Consider the following 20,510-nt stretch of genomic DNA (forward strand, 5'->3'; position numbering starts at 1 on the left):
CTTGAATGGGTCCGCTATCAAGGAGATGCGAAATGGAAGCACGGATCGGAACCGCACAGAAGCACTACGGAGTGCTTCCGTGGTGTTTCTGTCCGTGCCTCAGCACCGCAAAAAAAAAGAACTTGTTCAATTTTTTTGCAGTGCGGACAGATCACGGACCTATTAAAGTTGAATGGGCAAACAGGCACTCACCATCTGGATTTTGAATTAAAATGTACAGATATCTTTATTATACTTTCCACATAGAATTAAAATTAAAATATAACATATAGAACGACTGCCTTTTTATGATCACTGGCTAAGAGAGGCAATTTCTTGTCTCTCGGCTGTGGATCACAAATCAGTACATGTACATTGTGATAACGTTTTAAATACGTGCATATTAACAGTAAACAAATAGTACTTCAAATTTTAGCGGAAATATATCAAATATATACCACCTAAAATCTAGATGTTGTGCCTATATTTTCACTATGAATTATGAGTGCTTGGTAGCTGAGTACATAATCGAGAGCTGAATACATAAAATATTGTGCAAAAAATGCTGAGTACATTCACCATAAATTATAAATGCTTAGTAGATGGGTACAAAATTGAGAGCTAAATGCATAAGATATTGTGCATGAAATAAATGCTGAGTACATAAAATCTCTGAAAGCTGAGTACATAAAAATATATTTTCAAAAATAGGTAAAAAAAAGGTTTGTCCCAAAAAACTGAAAAAGTGTCAATTTGATCCACCATACGTAGGTATGACCTTCCCTTTGTTGAGAGAGGTATGGTTATAGTCTCTATGTTATAGAGTGTCAGTTTGGTATATTCATCCGATCAATAATATAAATACGTCTGCCCAGTTAGTATGTTAGTATTAGTAGCTTAATTCTTATGGCAGGAAATCCGTCTGAAATGAGTACTTATGTCATTCCTGTTAGTATAATCTCCGATTTGCTGGATACATATAGGCTGAATATATATAGATAACATTTCTATGTCGACAGAAAAAACAGGTTGATGTGTTCCACAGGATAATATGTAGAGTTCCGTGGTGAGTATATTGGTTAGTTAGTTATTAAGTCTCTACCCACAAGAGACCCTTTTGTATACTGGCTGGTGGCGGGGGCGTCCCACCCGCTGCACAGCCACTCACCCGTCCTTGTTTCTCTGGGCGGCACTGCTTCTCTGTCCCCGATGGATTCGTATAGCGGGTCCCCCTACACAGACGGCGTCTCACATGGTTTTAGAGCTGATCATGTGATGCAGGGATAGATCACGTGTTCTTCCTGCTTGTGAAGTGCAGCTTGTTCCTCTTATGATTCAATGGGGATATTACTTTGATTTCTGTACATTTTAATTCAAAATCCAGTTGGTGATTGCCTGTTTTCCTTCTTTTTTTTTTTTTTATAAAATAATAGTCATTTGTAACATACTGCAGGAACCGTGGAAGGGAAAATGTGGGATGCACATGGCCAGTATCTGTGTTTTGCGGACGTAAAAAAAAAACGGATATGGTTACGAGACCATAAAACTGATTCCCTTAATCTAGTTTTCTTCCCTCTTCACAACCTGCTTGACAGTGGAGGTTTGGCTTAAACTACGTCAACAAATATGTGGAGTAAAGTAAGACTTCACCATCTAGAAGTGCGCCAGATTTACCAGCCACTGTGATGAAACTGGCCTAGTTTTAGACTGTAAGGCCCCTTTCACACAGAGTATTTTGCCAGCGGAACTTGGAGCAGATTCTACGCAAAAATCTGCTGGTGGCCACACAGAATCCACCTCCCATTTTCAATGGGAGGCCATGCTGCAGTTCATATGACTGCAATTTCTAGCCTCAACCGCGTCAAGGTGCCATGGCGTCTGTACGGATGCAGCTGGAAATCGTGACTGGTGTCCACTCACTACTTAACTCCATTCAGTTGTGCCTATTAGCAGAAGCATAGAACAACATGTATTATAACATTACATTAACACTGGGCATATGTCCAAAATGGCTGCCTATACATAGATTGCATGGCTAGCTAACTCCCTGAGTGCCCCTTATACCTAGCTAAACAGCTCTGCATAACACAATGTCCCTGAAACAAGGTGGATGTCACTCACCAGATATACTTGCACAAAGATGGTGGAGTTTAAAAAGGAGAACTGCATGGAACAGCTTTGCTGATGTCCTGTAGTCTGTATGTAGACTGAAGACTGGGTTTCTCCTTCCCAGAATGCCTTGCACCTCCCCTAAAACAATAATCTTTATTAACAAGAAAACAAGGTGCAATACATTTTTACCACCGCTAGATGGTGCTGTTACCTAACAACTACAGGAATACAGAAATTGCAGCAGAATGAATTAGAAAGAAAATACCGTATTTTTTGCTTTATAAGACGCACCTTATGATAAGACGCACCTAGTTTTTTGAGGAGGAAAATAAGAAAAAAATATTTTGAACCAAAAGGTGTGCTTTTGGTAGGTTTTGAACTAATGATGGTCTGTGGATGCCGCACCGTCATGAGGGATCTGTGGATGACGCACTGTTATAGGGGATCTGTGGATGACGCACTGTTATAGGGGATCTGTAGATGACGCACTGTTATGGGGGATCTGTGGATCTCATGCGCCGCCTGCCCCTCCTGCCGCAGCTCCCTCCTCATGCGCCGCCTGCCTGCTTATCTCACTTTATGAATGAACAGGCAGGCGGCGCATGAGAAGGGAGCTGCGGCAGGCGGCGCATGACCGAGGGAGCTGCCGGTCTGGGCCGTCTTAATGCTATACATACGGTACTACAGTAAGTACAGAACAGTGCGGTATACATTAAGATATGGATCGGATTGAATGTACTTAACAATTGCGAGGCCCGGTGTATTAGAGTAGAGTCACTGCACCGGGCCCCGCCATGAGTGTCCCCGCCTCCTCCCTCCACACTGATACTTCGCTGGTCGCGCTATGCAGCATAGCGGCCAGCGAAGTATATGCTTTATAAGACGCACGGCGATTTTCCCCCTACTTTTGCGTCTCATAAAGCGAAAAATATGGTAGACGTGATCTGAAATTAATCTCCCTCTGCTGGAGGCAGAACACTCCCCGCCTGGCGTCAGACTCCACCACTGAATCCTTCTTTCTAGCAACCCATTTTGGTAAATGGTGGGACCAAGCTTTTCCAAAGTGTTGTCTTTGGAGACTGTTTGGCTTTTGCTGAGGCAGTCTATTTCCTTAGTATAACATTCACGTTGTATTGTGCAAATTATTATGTTCTTGGACCTTTTCAGGATAGGAGCGGTAAAGGCATGTTCGCAGTAATGACAACCTTTGCAGGGATTCTGGCTCACAGGTAATGTCTGAGCTGTATGAACTACACAGGCTATAGCACAAAAGAGCAACATCCAGGTGGAGAGCCTGCCAAAGCGATACGATTTGCGTTGGTGGTTCGAAGTCACTGTGCATAGAGCAGATACTTCAGGTTGGATTTCTTCATCGGCATCTGGGTCTACCAATTCGAATGTGTCGAATCCGATGTTACAAGACGTTGAACGTTACAGGAATGCAGGACCCATAAACCATGTTGTGTCTTTAAGGTGGCTTGGTGCGACGGATCTGCGTGGTCCGCAGGATTATGCTGTGTACACATGTATTGCCAATGTTTAGTACAAGTGGATCTCCTGATCCTTAGCACCAGATTGCAGACATAGACGTCTGGTTTAGTTGCAGATATATCCTAGGAATACCTTGCTGTCCGTGTAAAACTTGACTTCCAGGTTCATTCCAGAAGTTATAAGTTCAGCCAAACTCCACTGCAAGCACAGCAGTGCAGAGTTCCAGTCTAAGTATCATGTGTTCGCGGAGTGGCGCCAGTTTGGTCTGGCTCATGACAAATCCTATATTCCTATAATCCATTGTTCTATGACGTCAATGGTCTTTAGGTATCCTACGGCAGCAATTGCCTTAACTGACGCATCACAGAAGATATACAGTCTTTGCATCTTAACTTTAGTTGATGGCACAGAAACATATGGTCTTGCCACATGAAGGCTGGTCAAAGCTTCTAGAGACTTCTTCCAACCTGTCCACAGGTCCTTTTTCTCCAGAGGAAGTGGATCATCCCAATCGGACGTCTCTGTGGTGAAGTCCCTTAGCATAATTTTACCTTGGATGGTAACAGGCGCTACAAATCCCAGGGGATCATATAAGCTGTTTATGGTAGACAGAACTCCTCTGGGCTTATCTTGCTTGCCGATTTGGAAGGTGAATGTGTCTGCCTTTAAATACCAAAGCAAACCGAGGCTCCGCTGCCTAGGAAGGGAGTTGGTGCTAAGATCCAAGTCCTTTAGATCACTTGAATGGTCTTGGAGTGAGAAGGCTTCCATTAACCACTTCACATCTGGGCCAGTTCCCCCTTCCTGACAGAGCCTAATTTTGCAAATCTGACATGTGTCAATTTATGTGGTAATAACTTTGGAACGCTTTTACTTATCAAGCCATTCTGAAAAAAAAATTCCCATGACACATTGTACTTCATGACAGTGGTAAATTTGAGTCGATATATTTCATTTATTTCCAAAATAATCCCAAATTTACTAAAAATTTTGAAAAATTCTCAATTTTCTCAATTTCAATTTTTCTGCTTTTAAAACATTTATTACTTAACATTCCCCATATGTCTAATTTATGTAGGCATCATTTTGGAAATGTCATTTTATTTTTTAGGACATTACAAGGCTTAGGATTTTAGAAGCAATTCTTAAAATTTTTAGGAAAATTTCCAAAACCCACTTTTTAAGGACCAGATAAACACGGTCCCTCTTACACACTGGGAACTTGCACACTCATGCGTACCCTATGTACTGTGTGTGTATAGTGGCTCAGAAATAGTAGCCACACACAGAACATAGAGTACGCATGAGAGTGCAAGTTCCCAGTGTGCAAGAGGGACCGTGTTCATCAAGTGGTGTTGCAGTGGGCAGGTCCATGTGTGTGTGATAGTAGAGAGTGTATTGAATATTAGGGAGCGTAACCTAATAGGGTCACCCCTATTTTCGCACTAACGTGCGTATACACGTGCATATTGAAAGACTAGTAATAGTAGGAAGCACAAGCTCCTTTCTATCCAACACACACAGGGTCATCCAGGAAGATAATATTTGTATAACACAGGGCCATCAAAAACACTGACAGACCCATCGGGTCACGTCTGTGGCATCAAGCCACATAGTATCCTTGCCCACCCATGCAAGAAATACTCTAGGAGCATGCTGTGATAAGGCTCCGTGATCGATAATAGAGCATCGCTAATTCCCTGTATCAAGCCTGATAGTTTAAATTTCAGTTAGTATAGGTTGGTGTTTTAATGGCATTAATAAAGTTATTGTTTTAAATTTATAGGTAGGACCCCTACAGGGATTTTCCAGTCATTGACCGGCACAGTTCTTTTTGGTATATATCCCGAGGGTCTAAACAGGGCCCATTCAGAGTGAACATATTTGGTATTGTCGCGTCCGTAACAACCTGCTCTATAAAAATACCACATGATCTAACCTGTCAGATGAACGTTGTAAATAACAAAAAATAAAAACGGTGCCAAAACTAAATAAAAACGGTAGCCCTTCCCTCACTCCAGGCTGTAACTCCTCTGCCCTAACCCCGCCTCTATGCAGTCTAATTGACACCCGGCTCAGTCGCCGGGACCGCGCTTGTGCAGGTGGAGCATGCGCCGTCGGCCTCAGTAGCAGCGCGATCCCGTCTATTGCGCGGACTCAAGCGCGATCCTGTAACTGAATCGCGGACTCAAGTGCGATCCTGTAACTGAATTCAGTTACAGGATCGGTGCTTGAGTCCGCGCGATAAGACGGGATCACGCTGCTACTGAGGCCAACAGCGCATGCGCCGCCTGTACAAGCGCGGTCCTGGCGACTGAGCCGGGTGTCAATTAGACTGCATAGAGGCGGGGTTAGGGCAGGGGAGTTACAGCCTGGAGTGAGGAAAGGGCTACCCCCTTGACTTCTATCGTGACTTGTGGAGCTGTAGTAGAGTACTTTATAAGGCGATTTTTTCATGCATATACATGGCAGAAAAGACGGACAAGACTGTATGATAACACAATGAGGATAATCTATAAGGTACTTTTGATAGTTTATTAAGTGAAATGCAGGTGAAAGGTTCGCTTTAAGGGTTAACAAAGTTTGTAAAATCAGTTTTGAATACCTTGAGGGGTGTAGTTTCTAAAATGGGGTCATTTTTGGGTGGTTTCTACTATGTAAGCCTCACAAAGTGACTTCAGACCTGAACTGGGCCTTAAAAAGTGGGTTTTAGAAATTTTCTGAAAAATTTCAAGATTTGCTTCTAAACTTCTAAGCCTTTTAACATCCCCAAAAAATAAAATGGCATTCCCAAAATGATCTAAACATGTAGTAGACATATGGGAAATGTAAAGTAATAACTATTTTTGGAGGTATCACTATCTATTATAAAAGTTGAGAAATTGAAATTTGTAAATTTGCTAATTTTTCAAAATCTTTTGTAAATTTGGTATTTTTTTTATAAATAAAAATGAATTTTTTAACTCAATTTTACCAGTGTCATGAAGTACAATATGTGATGAGAAAACAATCTCAGAATGGCCTGGATAAGTAAAAGCGTTTTAAAGTTATCACCACATAAAGTGAGATTTGCAAAAAAATGGCCTGGTCCTTGAAGGGGTTGTCCGGGTACAGAGGTGAACCCGGACATACCCTTACTAGCCAGCCCCCTGAGGCTAGCATCGGAGCATCTTTTGCTCCGATGTGCTCCCTTGCCCTGCGCTAAATCGCGCAGGGCAAGGTCTCTTTTGTTTTCAATAACACACTGCCGGGAGGAAACTTCCGCCCGGCAGTGTATTCGGTGGCGTCACCAGCTCTGATGGGCGGGCTTTAGCGCTGCCCTAGCCGTTTTTGCTGGCTAGGGCAGCGCTAAATCCCGCCCATCAGTGCCGGTGACGACACCAGGCATCCTGCCAGGCCCGTGGAGAGCCCCGGGACTTCACCGGATCTCCAAAAAATGCCTTTGCCCTGAGCAATTTACCGGACAACCCCTCTAAGGTAAAATATGGCAGGGTCATGAGGGGGTTTTCTGGGCTTTTAATATTGATGATCTATCCTTAGGTCATCAATGTCAGATCGCTGGGGGTCCGACACTTGGCCGATCAGCTGTATGAGGAGTTCCCATTTCCCTTCCTGCTAGTTGCTGCTGCATCTCTAGCAGGAAGAGACACGGGAGACAGCATGTGCGCACTGCACGCGCCATCTCTTCATACAGCTTATCAGCAGGCGTGACTGACCCCCCTGACGATCTGACTTTGATGACCTACCCTGATGATAGCTCATCAATATTAAAATCCTGGAAAACCCCTTTAACGCAAAAAAATAAAAAAACGCAGTGGTGTGGTTTGCCTCTTTGCTTACTATGAAATTGGGGGTGGGGAGTTAAGATACTGGTGTACTCTTCACACGTTACAGTCACCTATATGGGGCTTGTAGAAATCCATGTGCTTGCTGCTGCTCCATTCACACGAATAGAACTGATTTTCACTAAAATTCTACAACAAAAGATTTTCTGGGAAATCCTGCAATAAAATCCACAGTGTGTGAATGCACCCCGACAGTCCTGATTCACATGCCTTCATGATAATTCTGCCCCACAGCAACCTGAAATAAAGGGTGCAGCCTGATGCATCTCTCTACAGTGAAGGTGTCCCTGCAGTCCTGTCACCAGACCCCAAATATACCCTCGTGCCACAGATGAAAAGAGGGACCAGCAGAGCCGCAGGTTGACACGTGGCTGCCCTGGCACACGCTGTCTTCAGGGTGAGGACTCATTCTCCAATAAGATTTGGCTGATGCAATAACCTATGGTTGAGCGGGCGCCATCTTACCGTAGACCCCGGCGCTTCGCATATAGTGGCAATGGAGACAACAAACGGAGGCGGGACCGTGGGAGCCGGTTCTCTAGTGTTCGTAGCATATTCTCCACGCGTGTTCTTCTGTCATTACTCTGGAGGTCTGGCGGGTTGCGTACAGATCATTTTCCCCACTGATAATAACACGGGTACCTGACAGGTACGTATACTACTACAGTACCTGGCTGACAGTAACAACTGATGTGCTGTCAAAGAAAGCATGTGGCGGTAGGGAAGGGGCTGCCCAGGGGCAGTGGGTTACATTTAGCTTTATGCTATTTTAGGACGTGACTGGTGAGTGCTGTGACGTGTCCATGTCAGGGGGGTCCTGCTGGTCCCCTTACTGTGGTCACTTGTGCAGGAGTGTCGCTGTTGCTAGGTTACGGGCTGTCCTAAAGTTACTAATAAATATACATAATTTTTTATTTCTAATTTTTTGTGCCTCCTACATATGGGGCTGACATTATTTATGCAGCCGCCTTTATTTATTTTTTATTTAAGGAAAACTTTATTGAACGATGGAGAAATAGATGGTTACGTTTTTCTCTCAATATTGCACAGGGTATTATGTTGTCGTGACGTATGTTGCGGTACTTTTATAGGTATTTGTAAATGACTGACCTTCTCTGACACCCCCTATTATGCTGTTTCTATAGGAGGGAGATAATCGTCTGCTAGAATTCCCCCGACGCCGCTTATCTCAGGGATGACATGTAAAATACATCCCGTTTGATCCATCGCAAAATATCAGGTGACAGAGAGGTTGATGTGCAGAGCCAGCATTCACTGCATTGTTGAAGCTGTCTGAGCATACTGAGAGTAGTAGTTTCTCAACATCGTGGGGTGTTACATAGGATCCATGTGTTTTATGTAGTCCGGTTATTGTGGCGTACGATAGGGAACGTTATTTACATTCCAGTCTCCTGTGGGAGTCCCAGACAAGGTTGCGCTGTCCCTCATATCTGTAGTAATGGCCGGGGTGTTCATGTTATCGTCTTCTCATAGGGACGGTGCGTTCTTTTTGGTCATGTGTCGCGTTCAAGGGTTTGTAGGGGAGATGGTCGGTGGCTTGGAGCAGGTTACTGTACACATTGGACGGTTTCTAGGAAGGCTGGGGCTGACCAGGAATTCTCAGTCATAGCAAAGTAGATGATCGCTTTAGGGCATAGTTATATAAGCCGCTGGTTTGTAGCGTAGATTCGTCCGTGCACTTACGTTACTTATTCCTAATGTATACCTAGTATACCATCTGGAGTCTCCTGAAAGTAAAGCATGGACGCTGTCCTTACAGAGCAGGTGGCAGTCTGTATTCTGTAAGCGGATTCATAGGAGAACTATGGCACCGTCTTCTAGTGTAGGTTCTCTTATATTAAAGGGCTTCTGTCACCCCACTAAAGTGATTTTTTTTTTTGGGGCTGGTGAAATTAGTTATATTGCGATATATCACAATATAATTGTGTTACTTACTTTGATCCAGCAGTTTCTGCAAAAAACGAAGTTTTATATTATGTAAATTCGGTCTCTAACAGCAAGTAGGGCGGCTACTTGCTGGTAGCTGCTGCAGAAATCCGCCCCCTCGTCGTGTTGATTGACAGGGCCAGCGAAACCGAAATAGAAGACGTCATCGGCGCAGGCGCACTGAGGGAGTGCTGAGGAGACGAGCCTCCTCATCTCAGAGCGCCTGCGCCGAATCAACAGAGGCGCGCGATTTTTGAAATGCCGACAGGGCCGGCCGGAGGAGGAGATCCTGGCTGGCCCTGTCAATCAACACGACGAGGGGGCGGATTTCTGCAGCAGCTAGCAGCAAGTAGCCGCCCTACTTGCTGTTAGAGACCGAATTTACATATTATAAAACTTTGTTTTTTGCAGAAACTGCTGGATCAAAGTAAGTGACACAATTATATTGTGATATATCGCAATATAACTAATTTCACCAGCCCCAAAAAAAAAAATCACTTTAGTGGGGTGACAGAAGCCCTTTAAGGTTTGCCTAAATAGTAATCCCAAACGAGTACCTATTATGGAAGCTGCCCCATAGAGCAGGTGGCAGTCTGTATTCTGCAGACGGATTCATAGAACCATAGAGAATTTTATATGAGCCGTCTATTAGTGTAGGTTCACTCTAATATTAAGGGTTGCGAACTACCATAGGATTACACTAGTGGCGATAGGGAGCAATATTCTACTTTAATCTAATCTATAGTAATATGATTGCGACCACAGCTTGTCAGTGGAGTTATCATGCCACATTTCCATATTAACCAGATTATTTGACAGAGCTGAGGGTAGTGATTGGGCATGGGGGGGGGGGGGGGGGCTTAAAAACTACTCGAACCACACCTTTCTCTTCCTTAGACCTTATGCACACAACCGTATTTTCTTTCCGTGTTTTTTTTTTTTTGCGGCCAGTATACGAAACCATTCATTTCAATGGGTCCGCAAAAAAAATGGACGTTACTCCGTGTACATTCCGTTTCCGTATGTCCGTATTTCCGTTTCACAAAAAAAAACCGTGTCCTATTATTGTCCGCATTACGGACAAGAATAGTACTGTTCTATGAAGGGCCAGCTGTTCCGTTCCGCAAAATATGGAATGCACACGGATGTCATCCGTATTTTTTACGAAATACATGCAGTCGTGTGCATGAGGCCTTATACCGCCACATTAATCCAGTTTTTGTGCTGATTTCTTGGAATCGGGAATCTGTATTAGGGCTCATGCCCACGAACGCAAGGGCTCCGTGCCTTCCGCAATGCACAGGCACCCGCATGCAGATCACGGACCCATTCACTTGAATGGGGTCCGTGATCCGCATCGGACGGTCAGCACCGCAAAAAAAAGTAGTGCATGCAGTAGTGCGATGCGGAGGTACGGCCAGAAACACCACAGACTAACTCTGCAGTGCTTCTGTGGAGTTCTGATTCGTGCTTCCGCACCGCATCTCTGGGTTTGCAGCCTCCTTGACGTGAATAGGTCCGCATCCTTGATGCGGGGTGCACACGGCCGGTGCCCTGTGTATTGCACGGCCGTGTGCATGAGGCCTTAATTATATTTTCCACTATCTATATCCTAAGAGAAGGAAGCTGGTGAATCACTGCTATTTGCTTATTATAACCCAGGGTTTTATTACAGTCCGGTGGGCACCAGCTATAGTCATCTGTGCCTTAGTACTCATGTACGGAAGAGCGGGCAGCCTGTGGACTGGCAGGAAGCGTCTTACTGTACTGACAGCACGGAAACTTCCAGAAGGCCCATCATACATGTGTTCAAGAAACGGGGATATTTCCTTATCCACGAGTCCGCCAAGTCTTAGGCCCCTTGTAGACGATAAGGTCCAGATGTGTTTCGGCAAACCCGCGCGAGTAGGTACCCAATTGCAGTCAGTTTTGACTGCGATTGCGTTCCGTTGTTCAGTTTTAATCGCGTGGGTGCAATGCGTTTTGCACGCGCGTGATAAAAAACTGAATGTGGTACCCAGACCCGAACCCAGGTTTGGGTTCAAGGTTGTGAAGATTGTATTATTTCCCCTTATAACATGGTTATAAGGGAAAATAATAGCATTCTTAATACAGAATGCATAGTACAATAGCGCTGGAGGGGTTAAAAAAATAAATAAATAAAATTACTCACCTTAATCCACTTGATCGTGCAGCCGGCATCTCTTCTGTCTTCTTCTTTGAGGAATAGGACCTTTTGATGACGTCACTGCGTTCATCACATGGTCCATCACATGATCTTTTACCATGGTGATGGATTATATGACGGACCATGTGATGAGCGCAGTGACATCATCAAAGGTCCTATTCCTGTGCACAGCAAAGATGAAGACAGAAGAGATGCCGGATGCGCGATCAAGTGGATTAAGGTGTTATATTATTTTATATTTTTTTAACCCCTCCAGCCCTATTGCACTATGCATTCTGTATTAAGAATGCTATTATTTTCCCTTATAACCATGTTATAAGGAAAGATAATAATGATCAGGTCCCCATCCCGATCGTCTCCTAGCAACCATGAGTGAAAATCGCACCGCATCAGCACTTGCTTGCGATTTTCACGCACAAGTGATGCGTGAAAATCACCGCTCATGTGCACAGCCCCATAGAAATGAATGGGTCCGGATTCAGTGCGGGTGCAAAGCGCTCACGTCACACATTTCACCCGCGCGGAAAACTCGCTCTTGTGAAAGAGGCCTTATTGTTTTTAGGAGGCAATCTGTCGTTCCCTGTGAACAGTCAGTTCAGGCCGGGAGAAGCCGGCTATAACGTTTTTCAAAAGGATAATCGTCCATAGGGATTACAGCTGGCCAAGAGGTGACGTCCCAGTAGGGTTTTGAATTATGAGGACATTTAGGGCGGCATCCTAGAGGGTAGAGGGTCCCTCACTCAAACTCCTGTGTTAGTCCCACTGCAGGGGGACATGATGATGTATTATATTACATAGTTGCCTATTTACTTGAATAGGTGCCATGTAATCCTAAATTTCCACAGCAAGAGGATGCCACCATTGATATGTGGGGGTTTGATATCTAAAACAGATCCGCAATGTGCTGCGATTTGCAGAGGTTAGACATTATCAGCATATCCTTGTGATGTGCCACCTTTATCTAGGCTGAGACAGCACCCATAAGCTGGCATTATGCCATAGATAACGCCCCCATCAATAAGCATTCATGTGTCGGCTACTAGTCTTATCTGCTGGGGCGAAAAGGAATCCGATATACCCAACAATAGACGCCGGACCAGTCAGGCTTCCCTCATGCACCTCACAGAGGTCCTACAGACAGGTACTGGACACTGCATATTTGCCCTCTGCCCTTGAGTCTTGTGGCATTAGCTCTTTTCACCTGGCCACCAAGGGGGCACCTTACCATTTAGCTATAATGCCTAAGGTTTTTGTCCATTATCCATGCGATGTGCAAGCTTATGTCAATGGAAGGACTACCATGACTTGAGAAATGACCTTTGCTCAACACAGATACTTGACATGGGCACAGAAAGACTTACTGGTCAGTTTCATGGGAGGGAGAGGTGAGCGTGTGAAGTGACATGCCAGCTTAGGGTACGGCTCTGGTCTGTAATTACCAGGTGTGCCTGAGGAAAATGTAGTCACTTGGTAAATTGAAGACTGTTTCTTCACCACCCGCATTCTTCATCCATATCTACTTACAGGAACAGGGTTATTTTTATCTCTTTGAATAATTTAAAGGTGAGTTCAGTGGTTTTTATGGAACAGTCGGGCTTCTAAAAGCCGTATAATTTTACATTTTTTATGACACACATTGCAGAATGTACAGTGAGAGATTTAGTGCCCACCGTGAGGTCTGGCGTCAGATTTAAAGAGGTTATCCAACCCCTATAATGACCCCCCCCCCCCCCGGACAAGAATAGGCATATTAGCGGACAAGAATAGGCATATTCTCTTAGTGCCGGCAATGTGCAGTCCGCAAAATGCGGAACGCACATTGCCGCTGTCCGTGTTTTGCGGAACTGTAGATCCGCAAAACACACACACGGATGTGTGAATGGACCCTAAGATTCAGCACAGACTTCAGGATCTGGATCTGGAACCAGCTACCACTTATGAGGGGCTTCTTTGGAGGACTGGGCACTACATGGATTTCAGTAAGGCCACTTGCACACGAAAGTGTGCTCTCCATGGCCGTGCTGCGGCCTGCAAATTGCAGGCCGCAAAGCACGAACACGCACCGTGGGGCAGTGGTTCGCGGACCCATTCACTTTAATGGGTCCGCAATCTGGCCGTTTCGCAAAAAGATAGAACATGTCCTATCTTTTTGCGGAACAGAAGTACAGGACGAAACCCCACGGAAGCATTCTATAGGGTTCTATTCCGCATCTCCGGATTTGCGGACCCATTGAAGTGAATGGGTCCACATCTGTGATGAGGAATGCACACAGAATGGTTCCCGTGTATTGTGGATTCGCAAATGTGGTCCTCAATACGGCCTCTTTCACACGACCGTATGGCTTTTTCAGTGTTTTGCAGTCTGTTTTTCATGGATCTGTTTCCGTTTCAGTTCCGTTTTTAGTTTTACGTATGGCATATACAGTAATTACATTAAAAAGAACGGATACAGAAGACATACGGATGCATTTCCGAATGTTTTTTTTTTTTTTTTTTTTGCGGACTCATTGACTTGAATGGATACACGGAACGTTTCCTTATTTCCGTTTCGTTGAAAGATGTAACAGACAAGGATAGTACTGTTCTATCAGGGGCCAGGTGTTCCGTTCCTCAAAAAACGGAATGCACACGGACGTCATCCGTATTTTTTGTGGACTGCGAAATACTGAAAAAGCCATATGGTCTTGTGCAAGGGGCCTAAACAAGAGGCATTGTCAGGAAAACCCCTTTGATCAGTACAAATGAGGTTCTTTTCCCAGTTAGGCCTCATGCACACGACCGTTGGGCGGCCGTGGCCGGATTACGGACCGCAAACGGCGGGCCGGCAATCCACAGTCGCCGGCCGTGTGCACCACGCACCACGGATGCAGACCCATTCACTTGAATGGGTCCGCAATTCTGGAGATGCGGAACGGAGTCACGAAACTGAACACCGGAAGCACTACGGAGTGCTTCTGTGGTGTTTCTTTTCGTTGTTCCGCACTACAAAAAAAATGACATGTCATATTTTTTGGGCGGTGTGGACAGACCATGGACCCACTCAAGTTCAATGGGTCCGTCCTGCTGCACGGATGTTGCCCGTTCATTGGGGACCGCAATTGTACAGTACAGTAAGGCCTCATGCACAATGCCCGGCCGTGTAATCACTTGAATGGGTCCGCAATCTGGGAGATGCGGTTCGGAACGGAGTTTCTCTGGGTTTTCTGTCCGTGACTTCGCATCAGGATTCAGTGTGGGTGCTATGCGTTCACGTCATGCATTGCACCCGCGCGGAAAACTTGCTCGTGTGAAAGGGGCCTTAAGGTATCAGATAGAAGTTTCCTCTTCCTGGGGTGTGACTCAGGTTTAGGCCTCATGCACACGATCGTATGTATTTTGCGGTATGCAAAAAATACGCATGATGTCCGTATGCATTCCGTATTTTGCGGAACGGAACAGCTGGCCCCTAATGGAACAGTACTATCCTTGTCCGTAATACGCACAATAATAGGACATGTTCTATTTTTTTGCGGAACGGACATTCGGAATGCACACAGAGTAACTTCTGTTTTTTTTTGGGGGGGGGGGGGGGGGTTTGGCGGACCCATTGAAGCGGAACAGACGTTTGTGTGTATGAGGCCTTACTGAGGCTTCTCCATCAAATACCTAAATGATAAAACAGCCACCAATGACTCTCTCTCTGTATTCTTGGATGGTATACACATTGGTCCGTGTTCTCCTTTCTTAAATTTGCTGGATTTTAAGGCTACATTCACACTAGCGTTCGGGTGTCCGCTTGTGAGCTCCGTTTGAAGGGGCTCACAAGCGGACCCTGAACGCATCCGTACTGCCCTAATGCATTCTGAGTGGACGCGGATCCGCTCAGAATGCATCAGTCTGGCAGCGTTCAGCCTCCGCTCCGCTCAGCAGGCGGACACCTGAACGCTGCTTGCAGTGTTCGGGTGTCCGCCTGGCCGTGCGGAGGCGTGCGGATCCGTCCAGACTTACAATGTAAGTCAATGGGGACAGATCCGTTTGAAGATGACACACTATGGCTCAATCTTCAAACGGATCAGTCTCCCATTGACTTTACATTGAAAGTCTGGACGGATCCGTCTGAGGCTACTTTCACACTTAGAAATTTTTTAACATTATAATGCAGACAGATCCGTACTGAACGGAGCCACCGTCTGCATTATATGAGCGGATCCGTCTCAGACGGATCCGCTCTGAACGCAAGTGTGAAAGTAGCCTAAGCTGGGCATACACATTAGATAAAAGTCCGCTAAAGAGGTTATGCCATGATTAATATAAAAAATAAAATAAAATCGGACATCATATAGTATATGTCAATCTTTTTCTAAGAAAGCTAGAACCAGCCTTATACCGCACATGGATCCAGAGATCTCCACATTCATTGTTCCAGTTGCTCTTCTAGATTTATCTCAAGCTGGCAGCTCAATTGAAGGATTGAACTGAGCATGTTCATCCACCTCAATGAGATGGACAGGGAAATAAAAAAATGAAGAAACTGTGAAAAACGCAGCATGTTCTATATTCTGCGTTTTTCACTCAGCCCTGGCCCTATAGAAGTGAATGGGGCTTCAGTGAAAAACGCATTGCATCCGCACTTGCTTGGTTCTCACTGATGGTTGCTAAGAGATGTTGTTTGTAAACCTTCAGTTTTTTATCACGCGAATGAAAACCCATCAAAGCGCATTGCACCCGCTCAGAAAAAACTGAATGCACCCTGAACGTATCCGGAGCCAATCTGTCACGCTCGTGTGCAAGAGGCCTTAGTTGCTTCTAGATTTGTAGGTATCCTGTACTTGTCCTACATTCCATGTGCTGACTAACCAACGGTTGAGCAGACCTGTAGTGTAAAGCATGGTGACCTGGATATCTGACTAGCGAATCTGGAGTCACTGATTATAGCTCAGTCATAATGGAGCAGATCTCAAAAGAAACCAAGAGGAGGAAGACTGGAGAGAATTTGTCCTTATTTACACTACAGTCAAAAATGGGTGTGGGATGGTTGTTTGTTTTTACCAACCGTCACAGGACAATTTTCAGAACATTGACAGTCAGTGGTTGTATTCACGTGTCTGTTTTTTAAAGGACGATGAATCCTGGCTATCAAAAAATAGGACACGTCCTACTGTTGTGTGAATAAAGCCTAAGAAGTCATGTGAAGACCACCTCATAGTTTTTGGAGCACATATCTTCTTCCCTGCTACTAAAGAATTTAGGAAAAGCGACTCTCGAGTGAAAAGGGTTGTCCAGCTGATCTCCCGCTGCCCCCATTTTATCGCTTTCCATTTCCTGCTGATCTCTACCTCCTGGTCCCTCTTGGCTCAAAAGGAAATTGCCTCTCAGCCAATAACTGGTCACGCAGATGTAGACTATGTCATATATTTGCCCATTTATGTATTTTACAGTTGCCAAGTGTCTGACACAGGTTGATGACATGGCATTCCTTTGCACAACGAACCCTTCAGATGGGTGTACAGGATGTCACCGTCACTGGAGGAAGGAAGCGTGGCTGTGATCGTGTGACTGCAAACAGGCTGAGGAGGGCCGAACCGTAGAGGGAATATAGTTAAAGGTTGTCTTTGTAGTCGGGAACTAAATGGTTAAAAAGTGCCCGAAATGAAGTTTAATTATCTGGAAAAGGAGAATACTATTAATATCATTTCACCTGTGAATAATTCTGCACCAGTTCTCTCCGTGATGCATATGACCTTTCTTTTGTATGTCATGCTGTCACGGGACAGAAAAAAGTAAAAACCTCATTCCTACCTGATGTCATGAGTTGTGGATTTATACCAATGGGGGAGGGTCAGAAGGGAGTCTCATGCAGAGTTTGCCTTTGCAGGTCTGGACATACTATACCACTTTCACCCTGGCTTGCAGGAAGCATTAGAAGGTTGTAGACGTAGAATTTAGAACCGTCCTTCAAGTAAGAAACTGAACACCTTTGTTGTTGCAGCGATTTTGCTGGAGCATTTCACAAGCTTGTGATCCCTTCTCTATCACTTGGGTTTTACTGTCACCCTTTCATAAGGTATTTGATGGGGCTGAAATTGGGACTCGTAACTCTAACCTCTAGATAGAACTTAGGCTATTGTAAACAGTGGATGGCAGGGGTAATTGTTGATTTCCAAGGATAGTTCTTGTATGGCTTTCAAAGTGAAATGGAGGTTGGATATTTTTGCTCACTGTTTGTGAATTACTAGTGGTGGAGTTGTTGAAACTATGCAACCACAAACTAGATGCCATACTTCCAAGTTCAACATTACTGTACATGTGTGAATTGGTTAATTGATTGCATTTTTCTGCCCATCCTTGGGTCCCTTAAACCCTTCTACTAGATACGCAGCCATCCTACTGGAGCACTGCTCTCATCAAGGTATGAAACGACTTGCATATTTTTTTAGAACGTTCTAGGTCTTTCTTGATGGTAGGTGCTATCATCGCTATACTATGCTTCTTATGAAATACTGTATCTCCTCTATACCAAAGCTAGTTGAACAGAACTAAAAGGGTGTCTACCATCTGATAGATCGTGGGAAATAGATTGTATCTGAGGTATCTGCCAAAAGTTTCCCTTTTCTTCGGTCTGGAAAGGTGGTGTGAATATGAGGAACCCTGAGCTCTCTTGGTCCCATCTGTTGGCATTTTCCCACTGCAGTCTTTTTCACATCATGGTGATTGGTCTTTGCAGATAGAAGAAACTACCACAGGTACAGAGGGCTTAAGCATTCTTATTTGACTTTTTGGGACCCTGTAAGGAGGATTGGGTGGCCATTGGTTGTCTTGTACTGTAATGTGTAGCTTTGACAAAGGTTGGTTCTAAGCTTCTTGCATTACAGCATCTTCACCTTTGTGCTCCCAAGTAGGTTAACATTAAGCTGGAGGTCGGTGTAGGATATAGGAGTTGTAGATTGGCTCAGATGATCATATTTTACATTGTACAGGGATTACAGATTATTAAATACTAGTAGTGAACATGTTTTAACACGTTGAAGGAAGCTTAGGAAAAGGATGGATAAAACATTATGCCTGGTGGAATTTTACAAATTTTGTCTTACCATTCTTAAAGGGATATTCCCATGATAAGATATTGCTTAGCGGTGGCCTCTAAGCCATCTGCTGAAGTCCGAACTAGCAGGTGCCTCAGGCACAAGAGTCTATGTGCAAGTGCAACCTTCCAATGCCCTCTATGCAGGGGAGGCCAGGTGGTGTACATAGTCTAGATGTCTGTGCATTTAATTGGGATAGTCCATCTCCTGTCTGATGTCGCATACTGGGCTTCGGTGATTTAGCCGCAGGACCTCTTTACTCCTCCCAGTGGTTGTCCAATTTTATAGAACTCTACCAATGTAATCACCTGTCGTGTTCTTCATTTCTTCTGAATTTGTAGCCTAAGGTTTTGTTTCTACTATGCATTTGCCACATAGTGCCACGTGGTTGTAAAATGTTCTCAGTTTTACCCACCATAATGTGGCTCCATGAACAGCTTCTACGTGTACATTGTCTCTCTAGGAAGCTATTCAGTCCACAATCACCTTTAAGTGATCTAGTTGATTATACTGCATAATAAAGTTATTTAAAGTGACAGGAAGGTTTGTGATACAAGGGGGGGGGGGCGGCGGCGACGACCCATTTTCATATATGATGAAATCTCTCTTCTGGTACTTTCCTCAGCTGGAATAGCCACAGAGTATACCCAGGACATCCTTGTGTGACATGGGCAACCCGCTGATTTCTACAGGAACCATTAAATTCTTAATTTCCCCATTTGGGGTATTGACTGCTAATTGTTGGAGTTCCCAGCAGTTGGACACCTTGCCATCAGCTTATTTTTGAGGATCTTTTTAACAGGTTTTGTAACTAACATCCGTATGTTTTTTGTACTATAAATTGTCATGGTCATGTCTGGACCAAATTGCAAAAAAACCATTGCAGACAATAGTGGGAAGGAAACATCTCCCTTGTAATCCTGTGGGAGCTGTGGGGACGATGCTGTTGTATCAGCAAAAGAAGGTGTGATAACGTTCCAGCTGCACGGATGGTTCTCCATACAAATACTATGACTCTGCCGAAATGCTTGTTTTATTAGAACTTATTCCACACATGTCGTTACCAAGGTCAGGCTCCAGCTATTCATACAGCATTTGCTGGCTTTAACCATTCGCTCACATCCTTCTCGACGTTTGTTCTTCTCCATTACTTAGCAGTGTTCTGGTTCACCTGCTGGGCCTGTTCCTTCACTTCCTTTTATGAATGTTACATACATCCGGCAGTTGCATGGGAAATCCTTTGTCTCCTTCTTCATCACATGGATTGGCCTAGCGCCGATCACCAGGAAGGAGTATCCACACTGGAGCTGTCCAAGGAATGAGGCATCTATATCCATTGTAACAGTCCGGTGTCACCGAGAATTTCCTGGAGAATGGTTTCTAGGAAGTAAAACGTGGCAAGCAAGTCACTCCTGTACCAATGACATAATGAATTGGGATATAGACACTGCTAAGTGGCTGTAATAGTTGTCTGGGTAAGGAACTGTGTTCACACGTGGGAGATTGTGTTGCAGTAATTTATGCATCTGTCCCATTCATCTGGATGGGACTTGAGAAATCCCTGCATATGCTGTAGAAACAACCCCATTCAGGTGAATGTTCATGTGATAGTTTTATCAAGTGTTGCTTAAGGGTTCTGTCCACCAATTTATCATTGCTCCAGTGTCCCCGTGGGAGTCTGAGTGCTGAGACCCCCACCAATCTTTAGAACAAGGGAGAAAATTGTGTGCATAGTGCGATTTATTTATTTTTCTTCTCTCTGCAGAAGATGGGTTCCATCAGAGGTCGCAATAACGCCTGTAAAAGCGCCAGACGCCTGTACAGGCAATTTTACTCCCTAAAAAATGTCTAATGCGCATGAGCGCTGTGAACGGCATCGGCAGCACA

The 20,510-nt window shown here is 44.6% G+C and overlaps 1 protein-coding gene across 3 annotated transcripts in view; it reads left to right on the forward strand.

The window, feature by feature from the left end:
- Positions 1-20,510, forward strand: part of LOC122928623 (sodium-dependent neutral amino acid transporter B(0)AT2-like) — a 123,768-nt gene that overhangs the window by 45,224 nt on the left and 58,034 nt on the right. The window contains exon 1 of one of the 3 annotated variants that reach the window (XM_044281637.1): positions 7,956-8,076. The exons of 1 other annotated variant lie outside the window; for it this stretch is intronic. The gene's annotated coding sequence lies outside the window, so the exon portion shown is untranslated. Of the gene's footprint in view, positions 1-7,955; positions 8,077-20,510 lie in introns of those variants that run through there. One more of the 3 variants, XM_044281636.1, reaches the window with a different exon arrangement.

The sequence above is a fragment of the Bufo gargarizans genome, chromosome 2 (assembly GCF_014858855.1).
Source record: "Bufo gargarizans isolate SCDJY-AF-19 chromosome 2, ASM1485885v1, whole genome shotgun sequence".
In the NCBI taxonomy this organism is placed as follows: Eukaryota; Metazoa; Chordata; class Amphibia; order Anura; family Bufonidae; genus Bufo; species Bufo gargarizans.